This window comes from Mytilus galloprovincialis, chromosome 11 (assembly GCF_965363235.1).
Source record: "Mytilus galloprovincialis chromosome 11, xbMytGall1.hap1.1, whole genome shotgun sequence".
NCBI classification, from domain to species: domain Eukaryota; kingdom Metazoa; phylum Mollusca; class Bivalvia; order Mytilida; family Mytilidae; genus Mytilus; species Mytilus galloprovincialis.
The window spans coordinates 42,996,376-43,004,855 of NC_134848.1; the positions used below are offsets into that span (position 1 = coordinate 42,996,376).

The 8,480-nt window shown below is 30.6% G+C and overlaps 1 long non-coding RNA gene across 1 annotated transcript; it reads right to left on the bottom strand.

Annotated features, from left to right (window-relative positions):
- Positions 1-909: 909 nt before the first annotated feature.
- On the bottom strand, positions 910-7,756 carry LOC143052204 (uncharacterized). Its single transcript, XR_012971033.1, has 3 exons — positions 6,776-7,756; positions 5,222-5,292; positions 910-2,810 (listed from the first exon to the last, which is right to left on the bottom strand). It is a non-coding gene; the product is annotated as an uncharacterized LOC143052204 (long non-coding RNA).
- Between the last annotated feature and the right edge of the window lie 724 nt (positions 7,757-8,480).

The window sequence follows — 8,480 nt, forward strand, 5'->3', positions numbered from 1 at the left end:
GTTCGTTCGTCGTACCGTTCGTCCGTTCGTTCGTTCGTCGTACCGTTCGTCCGTCCGTTCGTTCGTCCCAGTTCAGGTTAAAGTTTTTGGTCAAGGTAGTTTTTGATGAAGTTGAAGTCCAATCAACTTGAAACTTAGTACACATGTTCCTTAAAGCGTGGCAAAATAAAAGACGAAAAATTTCAGACAGACTTTCATCTCTTTCGTACTTAATTTCTTGTAAGCAAACTCTCTCGTGTGATTAACCATGCAAGATTTTCCGCATTTGGCATGCATAATTTTGCGCCAAATATTAAATCATTTTCTTAGGTTCTTCATACAATAACTTGCCGTATTAAAAGTATAAAAGAAATCCAGCTGCGGAAATTTTTTTTTAGAAAATATTTAAGTGGGGTTTTTTTTACACAACATTGGTATTGTTTATATATTGTAGAAGGTTAATACGTGTATCATCACATATCGTGGTGCTATGTATTAATGAGACATGGTGATGTGTGGGATTTTATTATATTGTTTATAAATCATTCCTCTCAAGACAATAATTAAGAATATACAGCGTATGTCAAAACAAGCATTTGAAAAGTTTGAATAGAAATTTATCACAAAATTAAATTTTAGATCGTAAATACGGCATTATTTAACAGAAGTATTTATATGTAATATTTAAATGGACATCTATGAGAAAACCATGCAGATGGTGCTCCATGCAAAGTTGTTTGATTTTGATGAAACTTTGCTGACATGTTCAGGTTGACATCATATGAAAGTCATGCAAGTTTGAAGCTCTTACACTGCTGGTAACCATGGCAACGATAGGGATTTAGGGTATTTTCGAGTTTATTTATAGATGCATTTACTGAAATGCATAGATTTTATAAATTTCTCAAATAGAAATAAATACTATAATACTTTTGAGTGTTTAAATACTTTAATAGCACAGATAGGATGTGTATGAAGTATAAATCACATAATATTATTAAACATAATGATATATATAGAACATAAGGGTGTGGCAAAACACATAAAATGATAAAAAATATGGCCTTTTCATCAAATCACACTAAAACAGACAATACAGCCCAAAAGTCGCTTTAATTTACCCTAAATTTCAGAGATGCTTTGCATTTTCTTTGGTTCAAAAGATTTTGAAGGGATTTCGGTTGCAAATTAATTTTATAGATTTTATTGATCATTTAGATAGCCTCCCCCCTTTTTTTGTATTTTCGCAATAAATTGAGGAAAGTCTCATATTTTAATGAAACCAAGCATTCAAAAATAAATACTTGAATTATACAGATTGTTACATGCAATATAGGTAAATCAAATATAAAATTCAAAGTGAAATGGATTTTTGTGGCACAAACAATAGTAAGCATTAGGCTTAAAAAAGGGGGGGAGCTGCCAAAGACAATTTTTTTTGAGGATTTTTTTTTATTCCAAATTCCTTTAGTACACTTGTCCCTATTACTTTAAAGAGTAAAATCTATTCATTTCTTCCTAGTAATCCCATTTTTGGTTATTGCAGCGTGCTAATTACTAAAGTTGTATTCTGGTTACTGAAAAATGATATGAAATTTAATGTCAAGTTCATCATATTGAAACATCTTAAGTATTGACATTCAGAAGTTGTGTCTGACAGGTAAACAAAATTACGACACGTTGCAACCTTTTACTGGCATGCTGGTTACCATATAAGTCATTTTGATCATGAGTACCTGAGACAGTGTGGATAAAATCTGAATTTCTATTGTACAAAGGGAGATAATCCAATAAAAATGCTGACTTTTAAAACCTTAAAATTGCATGTACATATTAATTTAAACTAACATACACTTCATCAATTTAATAAAATATAAACATATCTCTATTTGGCTATCTGGAGAGAGAGTTAATAGTGCATTTGAGAATATACTATTGGTTTGCTTTTGTTGTAGTACTTTCTAAAATTCTCCTAAAAAAATGTCTAAATTTATAAATTCTCTTTTAGCATTGATAAATTTTTAAATATCTCAATCTGTATAAATGATCATAAATGTTATTATTTTTTATAGCATTAGTATTATATTTAACAATCAATGAAGATGATACAATAACACTAAATGGTGCTTACATGCAAGAATAAGATTATTATAAACATACATAAAAGTTAATTCGAATTGACTTAGCAGCACAAGACAATTGTTGCATTAGGTATGGCATTTAGGGAAGTATTAAATTGTTTCCATACTATCTTATAAGAATTTACATACATGTAACTACATGAACTATGAAAGGTAATTTACTAATAATCCAATCAATAAAACTAGTTAGTCAATCTAAGAAACAATTTCTGACAAATGAAAATATTATTATGTTTATCAAATGGCCAAGTACATTCGTAATCTTCGTGATTGTCTTCAATACTGATGACCTTTTAATACAGAAGTAATTTTAGACTTCTTATTCGCTGATAAGAAAGCCTTGCTGATGGGGAGACAGTGAGAACATTCTATTGCCTAGCAAATATCTCTCTCTTCTCATTTGTGTTTCAACTGTGTGTTGACTTGGTGGTTTTCAAGACTTCAGCGAGATTCACGTTGCCGTTTTTTTTCCTTTTTTTCAAAGCATATGAGTTCCATTTCAATTTATTTTTATTTGAGCTTGTAATTTTTAACGTCAACAGGAAAAATCAAAGACAGATCAGAGCCTTATTCAAGTATCAGTAATATTATCTAAGTTTTTCTTCATCATAAACATGTTTATCAACAAAAATGTGTCTCAGCAATCAGTCTTCTTTCATGAACTCCAGTTATTTTTGGATCACCAAATGTCTGTAAAAGATAATAAGAAAACAATTGTTATCCATTAAATGATTGAAATTTCCTAAAAAGAAATTACTTATTAACTTGGTCTAAGTGTAAAATGTGTTTCGATTATCACAACTCTGACATTCCAGTACATAGAATAAGAAATAGAGTATACTAGCTAAAAATGGACCTAAATTTGATTTTTTTTCTTATTCCAAGCTGCAGCAAACTTAATTTTAATGAAGTTAATTTTGCAGATTTCATCTTGTATTTATGACGTTATGACAATACAAAAATAGGGAGATGAGTATTGATTGCAAATGAGACAAATATCCACAAAAGTTCAAATGAAATGAATGTAATGCCTCTGTACAACCTTCAATAATGAGAATAAAACAGCTCAAGGGTACATTCTATTACAAATGCAGAGATTGCACCTTCATCAGGTTGGGGGGGGGGGGGGGAACACTATATAGACACTACATTCAAACTTGATTCACATGATACAGTTCAGAATTTGGATTGTGATGAAATATTAGACACATCATACATGTAGGTTTCTGACACAGAATAAATGTGGTAAACGAACTGATGATTTTGAAATTGGACTTGTGCTAATATCCAAAATCTAAAGTCTAAAAGACATGATTAGATTTATCATATCAAAGAACCCCATATATGCAATTTTTAATGAATTTCAACAAAGTTTAAGTTTGGACCCCAATTTGAATCAACTTGAAAACTGAGCCCAAATCATAAATCTAAACATGCTAAATGCATGATAACATTTAGCATAGAAAAAAACCTTCAATAATATTTTAATAAACTAACTAAGGTTTTTTTGCCCCCGTGATCTTTTTTGCAATTAGAAAACGAATATTAACAAGAGGCTGTCACAACGACAGCAAACCGGATTTATTAATATTTATTTGTGTCCTGGCAATATCACAAGAACCATTACTGATGAACGGTGAAAGTGAAAATCGTCAATATCAAATTTGACCTCCATTTTGTCATCAGTATCAACATATTAAAATTTCAAAAGGTTTGGTTGAATGGTTCATGAGAAAATGCACGGACACGACTGAAAACACCATTTTTCAATCTTTCAAGAACCATAACTCCTGAACGGTAAAAGTCAAAATCGTCATTATTGAACTTGACCTCCATTTTGTCATCAGTAACAACATATTAAAATTTGGGAAGCTTTGGTAGAACATTTCATGCGTAAATGCACGGACACGACTGTAAAACTCCATTTTACAATCTTTCAAGAACCATAACTCCTGAACGGTAAGAGTAAAAATCGCCATTATTGAACTTGGTCTTCATTTAGTTGTCAGTAACAACATATTAAAATTTTAAAAGCTTTGGTTGAACGGTTCATGAGTTACTGCACGGACAACATTTGATTGCCGCCTGCCTGCCCGGCCGCCCGACGTACATCCCCAAATTAATAACCGACATTTTTGTCACAAAAATCCGGTTAAAAATCTAAACATAAAAGAAGTATTTAACCCAAAAAAGTACAATACACCGTTTAATTTTGCATAATTTCAAAGAACACCAATTATTCAATTGTTTTATGAAATCAAGTTTAACTTTGGACCCTTTTGACCCTATAGCTGATATAGACCAATTTAAAAACAAGCCAAAACATTTGAAATTGGTAAAACAATAAGCATAATGGAAACAAATATATAATTAATTTTACAGCTAATTTCCTAAGGCATGTAAATCTAAGACTTCGGTTAGCTTGCATGGTTTGTTTGTATATTGTACAATTGCAATTGACATAATGTCTAATCAAATTTAAAAGTACTCCATAAAGGTTCAAATATGCCTATATTTATTGTTTGAAGATATCAACCTTAATAACAAAGCTTGAATCAATATTTATACAAACAGGGCAAGCAAACCTACCAAAGTTTTACTCTACACGCATTAGGAAAATAGCTGTAATAATGGTAAAAGTGTTTTTTCAAAAATGAAAAATACAAATGTAGTCTTTAGGTTTACCATAAATGCATGTATACTATAAATGAGCATCTCAGTGTCAAGCTGACAAGAACACATATTTTTTTCTAGGTTTAATTCTTATAAAGAGAACAATTCCAATGATGAGTAATTTTGTTGTGTAAATTGTACTGATATGGCCCTTAATTGATCATAAAATAATAATTTGAGTGTTCTGTGTGTTATTTTTACTTTTTGTTTACCAGATTGAACTTTTAAAATTGAAGGGTTAATCTAATTTATTGATTATTTATCATGTTTTTACAATAATAAATGTAACTAGTCAATTTCCAATTTCGATATATGATTATATTTCACAAATAATGCCACAACACAGGTCTTATTTGCTTTCTATTTAGTAGTCTCTTGTTATGACTTGTTTGATTCATTTTTTTTTATCAATTATATCATATATTTACCTATATGATCTCCTATCATATCTGCCTTCATTTTAACATTATTTTTGTGCTTTTCCATCTTCAACATTAACCTGTTGATAAGAAATAAAATATTGTATATTTGTACATTTGCATGATCAGTACTGTGAGTTATATCTACATGTACATTGTACATTAAGTTGGCTTAACATAATGTATTGGTTCATTGAAAAAAAAAGTTTTGTAGATATGATAATTAATTTGTGTAAATGTCATAAATGCTATGATATCAATCACATCATCAAGTAATTCATTTCTTCAGTATTGTTATTTTGAATTTGTTTTATCTGAGTAATCTGTAATGTTATAATCTCATGTTGCCCCTTCTGGGCCCTTTAATTTGGAATACATTTGTAAGCATATTCTATTCAGATTCTATTTTATTAACGATAGAAGTAAAGACATGCTAAAGTTCTCTTTCCATGTTTATAACTGTGATACATGACCTGCACTAAGGAAATGTAAAGAAAAAGTCTCACAGTAACCAATTTTTAGAGAGAGAAAAAAACGAGCTCATAGTTTGTAAAACATTTTTTTGAGTTTGAGAACCATATATTGTATCAATCTAGCTGCATTGTACAATGTACATGTAGTACTGGTAAAGGAATGAATAAAGACAGGAAATTCACAACTCTTTGGGAGCTATATTGTGACTTTAACAGTGCTTAATCAAAACCTGTCACAAAAATCTTTAGGGAAGGGATAAAAATAAAGGTAGGTAAGGGTAGTGCGGTTAACACACATACTTTTTAGTTGGCATTAATGTACAGTAGTTTTCGTATGTTTATGTAATTTATACGTGTTTCTCGTTTCTCTTTTTTTTTTATATAGATTAGACCATTGATTTTCCTGTTTGAAGGGTTTTACACTAGTAATTTAGGGGTCCTTTATCATGTTTATAGCTTGTTGTTCCGTGTGAGCCAAGGCTCAGTGTTGAAGGCCTTACATTGACCTATAATGGTTTACTTTTATAAATTGTTATTTGGATGGATAGTTGTCTCATTGGCACTCATACCACATCTTCATATATATATATATATATATATATACTGAATGTTTTCTATTTCAATGGGTTGTATTAAAAAAAAAGGGATTTGAAGCAACCATTATATTTAAATTAGGAGAAAAAAACAGAGTCAATGGACTCTATTGACAATTTGGCAAACAAACTCAGGGCGAACAGACCTGATACCGGAGGGCTTTGTAATAGAATATATATTTTATCATGATTATTATAATAGATCTCTTGAGAGACTGAGAGAGAAAAAAGTTTTTCTATTAAAATTTAGAAGGCAAACACATAAATCTTTTAGTTTCAGAAGAATTTTAAATCATTATAAATGTATGTCAATGAAAATTAAATCAGTGTTTGCTTCAAGAAATTTATGTAAATACCCCCCCCCCCTTTTTTTTCCCCAAAGAGAAATGGTCTATGCTCTTCTTCCTATATTTATGATTTAATGTGATGTTTCTATAGTAGGTCTTTTTATGGTGTCAAACTGCTTTTTCTAACCACAAAAAAATTAACAAACTTACCAGAACTAACTGAAACTGAAAGTTTTGCTTTGGAATTTCCGTTGCTAGATTTGGAAGGGTCATGAAAGTATGGCAGCAACTCATTTTGTCTTCTTGTCTACTGCAATCCAACTCCTGTCCATGTTTGCAGCATATGCATATTTTTAAAATGTGAGCCTAAAACCTAGACATGATAGTGATAGTCTAGCCTCATGAGTCATGTCTAGACTATCTGATCAGGATCAGACTTATCCCAGTGGCAGTGGGAATGTCTTTGCCACATGGTTTGCTATGTCTTTGTTACACTCTTTCAATAAAAATAAGTTTTTGGCTACACCATATTCATAAAAAATACCATTATTTCCTATCCTTCTGCACATTTGTTGATTTCCCTCCTTCTGTTATTGACACTAAATCGACCTTTTATTGTGAAGAGTTTTACAAAGGGAGATAATTTTAGCTATATTTTTCAGTTTTTCATCTTTTATTCAAATAAGCTTATATCAATTTGCAACCAAAATCCCGTTAAGGAATACTAGTTTGTAGTGAACCATAACGTTTAACAAAATATTTTTTTTCAATTTGAGTGACTTTTGAGGTTTTATGGACATTTTCAGTACAGGCTGAATTCAAATTTAAAAAAAACACAATTATGTCAATAAAAATAAAAACAAAAATAAAGGTAGAAATAAGATCCAAATTACAGTTTATTTTAGTAGAAAGTCTGAATTTTAAGGCCAAACAATTTTTTTGGTCATATAATACCTTAAACTATTCAATAAAAAAAAAACCAAAAATGTCCATTTTCAACAACATTTTCCAGCAAATTTGGTACTAAACTAGAATCGCCCTGTATTCACATAATTTGAGATAAATTGTCATTTTTTAACCATAGAACTATTAGATGTACTTAATACTTTACTAGGAACCCAAATTCAGCTGAAAGTTCCACAACCCCTTTCATAATTTTTTTTTGATTTTGCATGGTTTTCTCGTAGACGTCCATATAAGAATATACTATTCAGTTCGCATGAATAACGCTATGTTTAGAAAAAAAAAATATCTCAATTTCAACGTGCAATTTATCGGTTTATTTTACGTTACATTCTAGCGTTGACTACCGATAACGACGTCAAATGCGATAAGGTTTTTGCTTGACGGGCGTCATATATATATGTATATATGAATCTTCGGATTGATTCAAACACTTTTCCTGTAGGTTCGCAAAATTTATTGACAGAGGTTCAGAGTTAAGGATTTTTGCTTACGATTTCGTGCTTTTCTTAGTTAGACTTTCTGCCAAGTAGGTACCTCTTTTCTAGATAAAGAATGTATATTTCTCATCAGGTTTGCAATCTTACTTGGTTTACTGTTTGGTGCTACTTGTCAACACGCAACAGCCAAATAGCATCCCGTTCAACCCAATTTCTAGTTTGAAGATAGTGCCATACTCTTTGCCCTTAGCAAACGCGTAGGGGTTAGTAATTCTTTAAATTCGTCTTCTTCACTGGTTTGCTTTAATATAAAAATTGCACTTAATAAATATCCAGAGAGGTCACTAGAACGTGCATTATACGTGTTCAAAAGTAGATTCAGAAATGTTTAGGGTTCTTTTATCGTCATTAAAAGTTATAACTCTTATAACTATTTTGTAAATATCTTTTATGTTATTACTTCGTGTGGTAGTTCTTTTTTTTTTTTTTTGCGGCTATCCATTGTTGTCTTC